The sequence below is a fragment of the Cebidichthys violaceus genome, unplaced genomic scaffold, assembly GCF_023349555.1.
Source record: "Cebidichthys violaceus isolate CVI_PGR_0920_01 unplaced genomic scaffold, fCebVio1.0.p SCAF_162, whole genome shotgun sequence".
Classification (NCBI taxonomy): Eukaryota; Metazoa; Chordata; class Actinopteri; order Perciformes; family Stichaeidae; genus Cebidichthys; species Cebidichthys violaceus.
In genome coordinates, this window is record NW_027176332.1 from 146,037 (window position 1) to 160,299 (window position 14,263).

Consider the following 14,263-nt stretch of genomic DNA (forward strand, 5'->3'; position numbering starts at 1 on the left):
TAAACTAAATTGGCACTTTTTTAAAAAACCCAGAGGAAACAAGATGTTTGATTTCTGCAAAGATCCATAGAGAGGAGTCGTTCTCAGAAGCACCCTCTCTCAGTTGGAGATGCTGTAAAGCCTGTGTGGCTCAGATCCGACTCTCTGAACTGATGCATCGATTTGATCAGTAGATTTGGCAGCCGAGGCCGTCCGTCAAAAAAAAAGCGGGGCGTCGTGTTTGAGGCCGGCCCGCCGTGCCTCCTCACATCCGTTATCACTTTCACACGCCTCTGCTTCCCTCTGAGAGAGCGGGAATCAAACACATCGTGAATGCCTGACGGAAACACAGGCACAGCCACACACACACACACACACACACACACAAACACAAACAGACACACACAAACAGACACACAACCAGATGGCTCGTACGTGTACACGCAGACTCTGGACAAGCTCTTAATTCTCCACAGCTGCTGTTACTTTGTTTTGATGGTTTTTACAGTTCTGCACTGGTGTGTGTGTGTGTGTGTGTGTGGGTGCGTGTGTGTGTGTGTGTGTGTGTGTGTGTGTGTGTGTGTGTGTGTGTGTGTGTGTGCGTGTGTGTGATATAGTGAGATGCTACCGTTTTCCCCCTTAAAGATTACAGAAGGATATCTTGTTTCATCCGTCCTCAACAGCAGCTGAACATCTTTCCTCTGTTATTCTCCTCTCATGAGGAAACGCTGCAGGTGAACAGAGTTAAAATCACTTTCACTAATCGATGTCAGCATGACACTTCCCCAGCTGATTATTTACATTAAGATAATTATGTTTTGTATTATATACGTTTATCAGAAAATGTGTTTAAATACGCAAATGAGGCTTATTATCTTATTAAATGTGTTAGTTTGCATTTCCAGAACAGAAATGTGGATGTGGGTTAAAGCCAGGTTTTTGAATTGAGGGTGGAATTGAGGATGTCTTTGAATCACACTATAAATCAGAAAATACTGCCCACAGCCATAAAGAAATCAATGTCCTGATTTATCAGAGTCTGAGAAAAAAGTAATTTAGAGAAAACGTCCTTTAAAGAGACGTTTAGTTAAATTACAGACATTTAGAAGACTCTACAGGTGAATAGGGTCAAAACATTCAATAGTAGATGAAATAGTGGAAGTCGTGTCCCAGAAGAAGACCTGTGTATCGAGGAACTAGACTACTTGTTTTTGGATGTCGTTGGAGTTTGATTCTGGGGTGATGGTGAATTGAAGATGTTCAAAAAAATGTGTGAAAATGCTGTTGTGTGTTGTTACATTACATTACAGTCATTTAGCAGACGCTTTTATCCAAAGCGACTTACAATTCAGTATCTATCTACACACCGTAGACGCAGCTACGGGAGCAATTCTGGGGTTAAGTGTCTTGCTTAAGGACACATTGACATGAGACTAGCAGAGCACGAGCTGGGGATCGAACCACTGACCCTCTGATTGAAAGGCGACCCTGCTCTCCACTTAGCCACGGCCACCCGTTCATTCTAAAGGCTGAAGATGTCGTCCAAGTCCCGGAAGTATAGGAGTGGTTTGTGTTGTGTTTTTGGGAATGTGGCGCCAGGTAGATATCTGCATATGATGGGGAACACGTACGGCCCATTGAGCACCCGCACAGCTGGAGATGGTGTTTGAATTCAAAAATCATTTCTGGTGAGTGTGATGTCACGAGGGCAGGCTAGGGTGGCTCCCAAAAACAAGGTCAAGTTGTATTCTTCTTAAACCAGGCAACTCAGGTAACTCTCTTTATCGAAATCAAAAGTCCACAGCAAACAAAAAGCGTCCAAGCGGAGATAACGGTTCTTTAAACTGAACAGTATTATAGAAAAAGCTCCACTTCGAATGTCCTTTGTTTCACAGGCTACAGGGTCTGGGTCTCTATTTTCATTTCATGCAGTCCTCCAGTCCATGTCGGCTCCCTGAGCTCCTTCCAGCCGTGTGCTCTTTAAACTGCCCAAAATCTCAAAAATGACTTTTGCATGAAAAGCATTGGTTTTGCCTGAAGTGTCTCCCCTTAAAAAAAAATGTAAAATAAATATAGGAAGGTATATTAATTTGCATTCATGCTCGGCAACGAGGAGAAACTAATATAAATGCCTGATTCCCCGTAGATGTGCTCCACGGCTGATTGCTCTGATCCCCTTTTTAATTAACTTACAATTAGCACGGTAAACTGCACTAAACGGTGACGTCTGTCTAACCTGTTAACGAATGAGCTGAGACGATGAACGCTGTTTTAACTCATGAAAGGAGGTCTTTTAATAAAGTCAGTGAACATCCACAAATCTATAAGGTTCTAGCCCAGAAGGCTGATCTCGGTCTGGCGGATCGGCCTCACAGACTCACTAAAGGCCCATGGAGTCAACAATGGACCGCTTGTGGGTCTCCTCCACGTCTCTGGAAAAGGAGCATACACTTCATCACACAATGACACAATGCTCTGTCAGAAATCAGTTTAAAAAAAAAAAAGCAGATGAACACAGGTCAGTAGTGTTTGTGACAACGTGAGGAAGAAAGCAATGAGAAAGACGAGCACATCTGAGAAACACCTTCAGGAATTAAAACAGACGCATCTGCAAATAGAAGTCCTGTTTGAAGGACTTCTATTTGCAGTATATGCATATATAATATATATATATATATATACACAAAGCTGAATAAATATACTCAGACCGAATACCCGTCATGTATCAACACCTCTGTCTGTTTATCAATTAAAAGTTGTTATTGAGAAAATAAAGAAGCATAAAGAATGTGACAAAGTGAGTGACGGAACTCTATTTATCTCATTTACACTTCTATTTCTAACTCTTTAGTTTCTTCAGCCAGCTTTGTGTGTCACATCATTTATACAGTTACCACCAACATTGTCTTGTTGAGTCGAACAAGTATCAACTAAGTTTAGTTTTGGTCCACAGGTTTCTTGCGTTTTGTTTAACCCCGGGTTGATTTATTGGGCTGAATCTGTCTACTTTTTTGGGGCAGTTTGCTGGAAAAATAGCGATTAGAAATACAAGTATCATTTTGTCATTTACCTGCTTCAGGTAAGAGACATTAATGGATACGTAAATGTAGATTTGTGCACGCAGAACTTCACTCAAACTTTGTGATATTAGAGATGTGATATTTTCACATGTGTAACAGTTCAGATTCCTCCTCAGCTGAAGCAGAGCTGCTCTCCGTTCTAAATCCGTCTTAAGCTTCCGTCTGTTATGAATTCTACGCTCTGAATACAGCGCCGTCGTGTCGATGTGCTGCTTCTATTTGTAGAGGAGGAGAGACTTGTTTCACCGCCAGAAGAAGAAGAAAGAAAGAAAGAAAGAAAGAAAGCTGGCCGTGTCACAGGTACAGACAAGCCGGCAGCCTTCCTCCTCCTCCTCCTCCTCCTCCTCCTCCGTCATCCTCACTTTGTCTGTCACACGTCATTGTGTCTTCATTGTTGCCTGGTTTCATTTTTCCGTCTCAGCGTTTGTTTCCAGTTGGCCCTTCTTTCCTATTCCGCCTTTTTAGATTATGGATCAGCTCCTCGTTCTGGTCGGGCAGCTACGATGCGTCACGAGGTTGTTCAGCCCCCAAAAAAACATCTCAAACCCGCTCTGCATGCACCGGCATTGAACCATGAGATATGGAGAAACAGTTGGCTGCGCATATGTTTGGTTTCTTTTTTGGCATTTCGCTCCGATTATTTGCAGCAGCGGTAATGAACTAAACACACACAGCTACGAGAGGCCAATTGGGAATAAATGAGTGCAATTGGTGGCGATGAAGGGATCGCTGGTCGTCTCTCTCTTCCAATGATTTCGATCCGTCTCCGTCTCGTCCTTTCTGCAAAGACATCACCGAGCCGAAACAGCGGCGTCCCATTAATCCCATTAATCAGCCGAGAGCTGTTGGAGGCATTAGTGTGTGTGTGAACGGCTGATTAGTTTGGAGTAATGTGGTGTCGAGGAGGCTCTTGTCTACTGTACAGAGTTCATAGTTTCTGCAGTTCATGTCCAACTTATACACACACAACAAATAACACATTATATTTCATTTCATCCCATTTCTAAGGGGGTCTTTGGGCATTTGGACATGGAAAATAACCCTCTACTATATTTCTTTTTCTCTGTTTAAAATGTTCCATAAATGCCTAGAGACACATTAACCGACCAAATCCGGCCTTTCACCCAGGAGACCGCTGTTCATGTCCCGTGTGAAACCAGAATTTAAAGCCAAACCACAATCTTTTCCTAAACTAACCAAGTCATTGTGTTGACTAAAACTAAATACCTTGTTTCCTGTGGAAGACGTAACTTTATTTTGGAAAGACTGGATGCATGTAACAAGCAGAAATGCACAGCTTGCATTTTTGGTTAAACAAAATACTAATGTCCAGAGCAATACTGTCTCTCAGCTCAGTCCATACACTAACTAAGTCTTCCTGCAGAACGGCCAGGAGGGGGCGACGTAGAGCGCTCTGTTTTAAAGCTTTTGACCTTTTCAAATACATCAAACTTTTGGAGTATTTGTACAGTGAAGGACTACAAGCTTTAAGCTGTGGAAAACATATGGAAACAGTGAGTAAGAAAAGGCTTTTTCTCAACTTAACTACGATCAGTGTGTTGATGCTACATGTTGATTATTCTAACTGTGAATAAAAACCTTGACTGAATGACTGCAGCAGAGATGAGAAATGACCTGGAGACAGTGAAAGCGTCGAATCAATATGCTAAACAACTATTAGTTAACTATTAACATGAACATAAAGTTATCAGACTGCGGCAGAAAGTCCTCAGACGGCCAGGAACGCCATCAACAGGCGGACAAACTATTGTCTGGTACACGAACAACGTCTTCTGCGTCCTTCAGCACGTGGGCAGCAGTTCAGCCGGAACGGGAAGAGTCGAGGGCAGCGAAGCAGAGGATTGTGTTGGATAACCCCGGAGGGAAAACATGTCACCACCAACAACACTGTTTAACGATGTGATGATTCTACTCGGTTCACCGCCGGTTAGTTTGGGAACGTGTAGAAGCTGAGAAGGCGGTGATGGATTTTCCTGGATGCCGGAGTCGATCCTGCTGTATAAGTCAAACAAAGAGGGAACGCTATTCACTCTTCATACATGTAGAAATAGGGGATTGAAAGCTGTTTATTAGAGTATATGATACAGTTCTACAAGTTGTTGCTGAAGGAGTAATTCTGATTTAGATGAATCTGAAATCGATGCTCAAGGGTCAAGACAATGGAAGCCCCCCCCCAAAAAAAACTCGGTTCTAAAGGGAACCGGTTCTAAATGAGTAAAAACCCGGAGTATTGGTACTTTAGAAGTTACATAGTGAGACGTCTTCGTCTCAAACTTCCTCTCTCTGTCTCTTTGTCTCTCTGTCTCTCAGTACAGCGTGAGACTCACGTCATGATCAGAGAGAAGAGAACATCTGAGAACTCTGGTCGTCTCAAACACAATAAAACCGGTAGTGATGTCATACGGTAGTGATGTCATACGGTAGTGACGTCATACGGTAGTGATGTCATACGGTAGTGATGTCATACGGTAGTGATGTCATACGGTAGTGATGCCATACGGTAGTGATGTCATACGGTAGTGACGCCATACGGTAGTGATGTCATACGGTAGTGACGTCATACGGTAGTGATGTCATACGGTAGTGACGTCATACGGTAGTGATGCCATACGGTAGTGACGCCATACGGTAGTGATGTCATACGGTAGTGACGTCATACGGTAGTGATGTCATACGGTAGTGACGTCATACGGTAGTGATGCCATACGGTAGTGATGTCATACGGAGTTTGATCAGAACAGGATCATCAATGGAAACATAATCACTGAGATCATTGTTTAGCTGAGAATGTATTTTAGAGATTTCAGAACTTCTTGTGTTGCTGCTCAAGAAAGAATATTTGTTTACACACAAGAATAATAAAGAAACGTTGAGTCTTTTTTTTCTCACAAATAATCAAAAAGAGCCGATAAGAGTGTCGATAAGGAACCGAACCGTTAAGCAGCATTGATAAGTGTACTTGTCCCATCACAAGTCAAGACGGCTGACGTCCTGCAGGCTGAGGAACCTGAGGACAGACGGAGCTTTAAGTAGAGAAGATGAACGCCATCCCACTGACACAAGTGAATGAATCACAACCAGGAAAAGAAATAGGATCCTATGTTCCATATTTTGACCCCAAGTCCTTTCAACATCCGATGCCTAATGAGGAGCTCGGGTTGAAACGTTGCAGACTATATTTCTGGCACCTTTCTGAAAGACGGCGTTCTCCTTTTTCATGATTTCAGAAGAGAGGCAGCTGTGATGAGAAGGGCAGAGACAGACAGGGAAGGTGAAAGAAGAAAAGTTTGTTTGTTCTTCCTTTCCTTTGTCTACCTTTGACAACTCTCTCTCTCTCTCTCTCTCTCTCTCTCTCTCTCTCTCTCTCTCTCTCTCTCTCTCTCTCTCTCTCTCTCTCTCTCTCTCTCTCTCTCTCTCTCTCTCTCTCTCTCTCTCTCTCTCTCTGTCGCCGTCTGTCTGACTCTTTATCGTCACGTTCGCTTTGCTTTCATTTCATCACAGAGAGATTCCCCGCCGGTGATTCAGCCCCCTGATTCTCTTTAAAAAAGACACGAAAAGACACAAAAAGACACGCTGCAAACACCTCCTTCACCGTGTGTGTGTGTGTGTGTGTGTGTGTGTGTGTGTGTGTGTGTTGTTCGTCATGCTGTTTCCTTCTCATCCTACTAACACACTTCAGTCTGTAATCTCAGAACGGCTTCAAGCTTTATTCCTTCTCTCTCTTTCTAGGGTTTTTTCTGCCTGTATGAACCCGGCCTGAAGAATAAAGAGCGATGGAGACCAGTGAGGGTTGGACTGATGGGTCGAACCGACGCAGAACTTTCACCCAGGCGCCCGCCGTTCGTGTCCCGCGTGAACCCAAAAGTCAATGTCGAGTTCGTTAAGGGTTGTTTATTTATGTTACAAACCATGATCTTTTTTTTCTAACCCGTTCCAAGTAGTTCTGTTGCCTAAAGCTGACCAGTGGAGCAACACATATTACACACATATATTAGAGCAAGTTAAAAACAAATAAAACCTCAAACAATAAAATAGACAGTTCTGACTTTGACACGAGTAGAGCTTATGTGAATTTTCTTTGTACCACAAGTACTAAAAATGTATTTGTAAGATGCAACATGAGATTAAACAACTTTGACGTATTAAATCGAATCAACAAAACTACTAGAAAAACATCTTTTTTTGGGTTCAAATAACCACAGATGTGTTGTTACTGAAGTACGCAAAGTCCCATGACGAATAGATCAACGATGACTTCTTCACACGGGGGAATCGAACAGCGGCCTCCTGGCTAAAAAGGTCACCGTTAGTTGGACCCCTGCCCCGCATACCGGAGGCCCAGACACAAGGGGGCACCATTTCATCATTTATTTCAAAAATGCCCCGAATGTTAAAGTGTCAGGCCTGTTCTGGAGAAACAACAGAGTGCACTGAGAACTGATCATCAGGACTAAGAATGTGATCATAGTGATCCTAATCCTCGTTACTGACAGAGCAATGAGACCGCGTTAGAGATCTAAACTTCCTATTGTGCCGTTCAGGATTTGTCAGCGACACAAACAGTCAGATTCACAAAGAGGCATGAATTTCCTTTTTCATGAATTGTTGTCGACATATTCTTGTCACGCTCTACTGGCTGCCAGTCGTCTCCTATTCAGAGGGGAAACCCCGCGGACCGTGACGAGGCTTTCAGGTCGCTGTGCTGTCCTCTGCGGGGACACGAACCCGTCACACTGTCACAGATGTGAGGTTCTGTTTGGGTCTAGTTCTCACAGTCTGAAAGAGTGTCGTCTTTCTGCCACATGCATAATTTGTTCTGCCGTTTTGTCGGACCGTTTGTTGCTGACAGCTCTGGAACAAGTTAGCTGACCCGCCGGAACGTCTCGGAGGAATCCTCATGCGTCCGAGTGACTCCAGCGGACGGTGTTTTGTGTTGTCCTGTCTCTGTTGTCCTGTCTCTGTTGCTACGGATATCATAGACATCGTGTCCAAGCTGATATATGTCATTTAGACACTCTGAATTACCTCCAGGCCTCCTGATGTCAGAGCAATGCCCGTCTGAAGCTGCTCCTGTTCCTCAAGTTATGTTCCTTTATTTAATTTTTTGGACATTTCAGTACTTCTTGTTTTATTTTTTGTTACTTATCGCTCCTCTCATTTCACTTCACTTCCTGGCTTTGCGTGTTTCCCCACCTTTTGTGATTGTTTGCCCCGCCCCTGATTGGATCCACCTGTGTCCAATCACCCTCACCTGTATTTAACCCCTGTGTTCGTTCGTCTTTGTCCTCTTTGTCCATCGGTCCAGCCATGTTGTTCATGGTCAGCTTTCTTTTCTATCTCGGCCTGTTTTTCCACCTGACTTCATTTTTTTCTGCCCGATTTGTTTGCCTGATCTTCTGACGGATCTCCTGTGTACTGAACCTTATATGAAAAGTAAAAACTGCTTCTTTTTTCTCTACACCTTATCCCGAGTCCAGTCGTTCCCTGTGGTTCCTCTTTCCTTAGTGGTAGACACGAGAAAAAGACTCGTCGGGAGGCTTTTTAGTTGAAGCAGACTAGTAGAGCTGCAGCGTGAAGTTTAATGATTCAGCATTCTGAGCATGTGACCAGATATTATAAGTGACTCGTCAGGAAACACATTTTTTTAAAAAGCAAATAAATGCAGATAAAGCCAACAAACGGATTGAAATGATCTGTTAACTATTTGCTTTCATCTCTATTTAGAGGGCTGGCATAAAGCATGTATGTTAATATGTCCACGACTGGGAAGCTCAGTTAGTAAAGATCAAAACACCTCAGAATGCAACCTGTATTTTAACAAGATGAACACGGCCAATGGAGAAAAACCATTATTGTATCTCAGGAAAATCTCTCCACTTGACCCGAGATGCCGTGGGGTCAACAGCGGGGATTGTTTTGCGGTCGCACGCGGGGAGGAAATAAAGAGAGCTCAGTCGTTTAGGGAGCAGCTTTCTGCTTTACTCGCAGACACTAATTGGTTTTGCAGCCTGAGGCGAGGCGGTGGGTGTAAGCTGAGCCGGTGGAGGAGCAGACAGCTGGAGGTGATTGACAGGTAGCGGGGAGAGAGAGAGAGAGAGAGAGAGAGAGAGAGAGAGAGAGAGAGAGAGAGAGAGAGAGAGAGAGAGAGAGAGAGAGAGAGAGAGAGAGAGAGAGAGAGAGAGAAAGAGAGAGGCGGGGAGGGAGGGAGGGGGAGGGAGAGAGAGAGAGAGAGCAGGACGGGTTCGTGTCCAGATGAAAGCTGAGCACTGCAAGCAGCCACTTAACGGGAGTTTATTAAACTAATCTCCTCCTGTGTGGCGGAGTTCTGCTCTTGGGGAAACTCTTAATGTCAAAACCTGGAATGCCCTGAGCACTTTGCCCTCAGTAAGGTTTGTCTTTGTTTGTGTGTCAGGATCTGCTTTCGGGTTTCAAGACCTCAAGAGTGAAGACGTTTACGGGAAGGTGAGGACATTTGGCCCGTTACAAATGGAGTAATAAGATAAGTGGCGGTGGAAGAATATTTCCCTCGTCTCCTCCATAAAAATGTACCTGATTTTTAAAAAACAGTCTTTAATGTAGGACGTTAAATTATGAGCCTCATAGTCCGTAAAAACATGCCGTCAGAGATTACAGCTAGCTGGAGATAAAGTGAAGAACAGGAGGTCATATTTCATTCATTCATGGGGATTCAGCTGTTGCTTCTGAAATCGTTCTCTCTCTCTCTCTGCCTCTGTCTCCAGGTTGTTCTGTCTGTTGGCAGCTTAAAACATCTTCATTGGAAAAATAAAACACAAAATAACTCTGATCTTCTCTCATTTACATCACATCCAGTTATAGGAAGAAGTGTCACGCTGCCAGTGTTTGGCTTTTTCTCTCTTCAGTATTGAATCTTAAAGGTTCTTTTATAAAATATTCAAAGCATTAATATAAAGATTTAGTGGAATCGTGTCTAACTGAGCAGAGAATGAAGTCACTCTCACTCTCTGTGTCATCGGAGCTCCTCTTTTGCTTTGCTGCTCGTTCCTTCTCGTGCATGAGAGACATTCTCACGCGTGACTTCCTGAATATCAAACGACCTGGCTCTTCCGGCCGTCTTCCACCTCACTGGGCTTCACGTGTACGGTAAAGCGCCGCAGCTATTTCCTTTTTAACCCCTCCTCCCAGGCCTCGATGCAGCCCGTTCACTCGAACAGAGGAAGTAAGACAACTCTGGTTTCAGACATCGATGCCTTACTTTTTAAGAACCTACTGATTTGAATACTGGCAACTAATGGGGAAGTTGATTTACCTAAGAAAAAGAAGTTACAGACTTTTCTTTCTCTCTCTTTGGGCCCCATGGCATATCACATGACAGGCCCGGAAGTTGTCTGTTTGGCCACGATGTAAAATTAGTTTTCAAAAGCAAAGGTATGCAAACCTTATCTGCTGAGGAAATCCCCTACGATCACATGATCACCAGCTGAAAAGGAGATTGTCATACTTACTCACAACAATGATAGAAGGATGGACAGACAGACAGAGAGACATGTATAAACCTCTGTTTATTCTATAAGTCATAAGTTCAAACGTATAGAAGCAGAAGGCCTCATTTGTTGATAAAACGCTCATAGTGGAAAGAAACATGAAGTTTTGCTGACATCTAGTGGCATGTTGTATATAAAAATGTCCCACCAGATTAGTCCCCTTCAGTCTTTCTTAACTCTGCCTCACGGTAGTTAACTAGTATGTTTCACTACCATGTGATGCAGACAAAGTCATGTTTCCTGTCATCATCTTACATTGTCCTGCTGTTGCTCTGCCTTGTTGTAACAGGCGGTGTTACCAGTCAGAGGTTGTGGCTCAAAAAAGGTCCAAAAATAGTTTTTCCTCAGTATTGCATTAACGGAGAGTTCTAACCGGAAATGACTGTTTGGACAATGAGAGGAAGCTCCTTAAAGAGGAGAAACGCTGACCTGCAAAGAACAGATCGTGATTTCTAAAAGTACCATTTACAGCACGCTACTAATGTTTATTATGGCACCTTGTGAAGTTCATAAATGATCAAAATCACAGTGTGAAAGACAGCACTAGAATGATTATCGTGTTATTGACCATAAAAGGAGAGAATTCAAACAGACCATAAGGGTTATTAGCGTGAGACAACGCCCATGTACGTCAGTAGACAAATAGATCAAATGAAATGAATGATGTGCAGTTAGAGCAGCTCAGATACTAGTGACTAGTGACTTAATGTACAAACAGCTTTCTGACACAGTAAGCATGGACATGTGGAAATGTACAATTCTAGTTATCATAGAAGCCATAACATACAGAATATGACATGGAACATGAAAGAAAATCTTTATTCCAGCGGAGTCATGAGTTTGTGACAATTTTACACACACACACACACACACACACATTGTGTGTGTGTTTCTGCTGCTTGGAAGACAAAGCCTCTTTTTCAACCAAACAAAGACCACAAAAGAAGAAATGCTTCTTCCTCATCTCTGTAACAACAACACACACACAGATGTGTCCACAAACACGCATTGACCAACAAACCACAACTCTGATTCATCGTGAACTTGGGACCCTTTTATGGTAAATCGGTGTCTTCCTGCAAACAGCTCTCCAACACCCAGTGGGTTTCATGAAGAGGCCGCTGACTGTTAATAAATTCATGCAACTGATTCGGTATAAGTATGAGTCAGTTCCACCTGCAGCCTCTGCTGCCTTTTTTGTTGTCATTGCGCTGGAGGGACTTCAGGGTGATTCACTTCCTACCACACGACTTTCACCCCACCACCTCCCCCTTTTCTCTGGCCGTGAACGATCATCAGATCACGGGGACACACCTCTGCTGTAGCAACAACAATGAATGGGGGGGGGGGGGGGGGGGGGGGTTTAAGAAGGATTTAAACTGTCAGGTATCACAAAACGGCAGGCAAGAACCCAATAGCACGACACAGAAAACAGGTCAGGTGTAGAAACAGGGTTTAATAATCAGCAGAGGTCAAACCAGGTAGTAACCCGCGTAGCAAACACATCCAGTGGGAGCAGGCAAAAGAGAAGGTCCAAAGTCCAAAAAGGCAGGTCAATACATGAAGGATCAAGATCAGGATCAGAATGATAGGTTGCTGGATAGCAAGGGAAACACACTAGACAATCTGGCAGAGAACTGAGGGAAATGGACCGGTACATATACACTGAGGGGCTGATAGCTGATGAGGAGCAGGTGAGTATGGAGGTGGGGCAGGCCAGGTGAAATGAAATCAGCAAGTAATGCAGAGCGGGGGGGAGTGGCCGATTCTGAAATGACATGAGAGTTAGTGTGGCAAAACAGGAGACAGACAAATGAAAAACTAAAGCCTGGCTGAAGTTGTGACATAAGCAATGAAAAAGTTTCTTCAGGCTTCCTGGCTCGTGGAACCAAAAAGGGCCTGAGGATCTTATTCTGCATTATGGCTTAGGAGTTAAAAGGTCAGCAATAAAGCTCGTGGCGAGGCCCTTCGATGCATTAAAATACTCTAAGACTGAGGTAATATGTTCTCTACGTTTAGTGCCAGTTTAAATTCTAGCCGCAGCATTTTTGAACAATAGTCTAAATGAGATGGAACGCAAGCATTGACCACCTTCTGTAAATCAGCATGAGATCAAAAAAAATACTTGATTTTTGATACATTTCTAAACTGAAGAAAGCACGACTGCACGACTCCCTTTACCGGCACATTCTCTCTCACAGCTAGTCAATAAAAACTTCAAACGACGATGCTCTAGGCTTTGGACGTTTCAGTTGTGAACATCAGTTTCCACTTGTCCTTTTCAAAATAAACTTCTGTCTTCGCGGGACATCGGATGTAGGCGACAAAGCCCCGTAGTGAGAGCGTGGTTTGCGTTAACTTGACTCGTGTGTGTGTGTGTGTGTGTGTGTGTGTGTGTGTGTGTGTGTGTGTGTGTGTGTGTGTGTGTGTGTGTGTGTGTGTGTGTACGGGACACGAACAGTGGCCTCCTGGGTGAAAGTCCTGCTTTCGTCCTTTTATACTGCATCCGTTTTTCTGCGAGTGTAACAAAGACGCCGGTGAGTTTACATACATCGAGGTTATGGACGCCTCCATGTCGGCACGAACCTGTTGTGACAGAAAAAGTCTCTTTAGAATAAATAAGATTAAAGCCAACTCTGTGATTAACCTGAGATACCGACCCACTGTTCAAGGCGCTCGATTGAAACAGAATGCTCTATGGAGGCAAAGGTTTGAAGTCGGGTCGAGAAAGATGAGCATTTTGTCCGAATCATTGGTGTCATTGGCTGCTTCCCTGCAGAGCAGTGCTCTAACGCCTTACTGGAATTGTTTTTGCAAAATGTTGTTATGAGTCTGAGAAGATGTCAGTTGAGGAACTACGCTTGAAAAGCGAAAAAAAAAAAAAAAAAAGGAAGTTTAGAAATGTGTTGAAAAGATGTGATCCAAAAAGGAGGAGACACGTTCCGATCAGCTGGACTCCAGTAGAGACGGGAGCTGTTTATGCGAGGACTTCCCCGCAGAAGACGACGTCACTCGCAAGCCTCTCAATGACCTGAAGTAACCTCAGTTTACCTGCTCTCACAAGGGAGAAGTTCCCACTGACCTCGCTGCCCATATATTTGTAGTTTAGAGGGTGTGATTTCAACTGTGTGTCGTATTTATCCTGATCATTATCCACCCAAGATCTTTCTCATTGCCAGTGTTTTGGTACATTGTGTAGAAGTTTAATGAAATCTTAACTAAAGAGGTAGAAATGAAACTCCAAAGTATGGTTTACATGCTGCACAGGGCATTCATTCACTGGAAAAATGACTTCCACGGGAGAACTATCACACTTAGTCATGTCTTTATCACACACGTGTGTGTGTGTGTGTGTGTGTGTGTGTGTGTGTGTGTGTGTGTGTGTGTGTGTGTGTGTGTGTGTGTGTGTGTGTGTGTGTGTGTGTGTGTGGGCGTGTACACAAGTTAAACATTGAACCCAGTGACTGCTGCAGGTTTTGTTTTGTTTGTAATTATCGGTGTTGTCTTGGTAACCAGCCTCCTATATGCAGCAGGTTTCATTTGGATTGTTGTTGTTGCTCTTTGTCTTTTTTTTAGCTCTCAGCTCCTGTAACTTTACCATTTCCCGCCTGGACTGATAAAGTATTCTGTCTGTCTGTCTGTCTGTCTGTCTGGACTCGA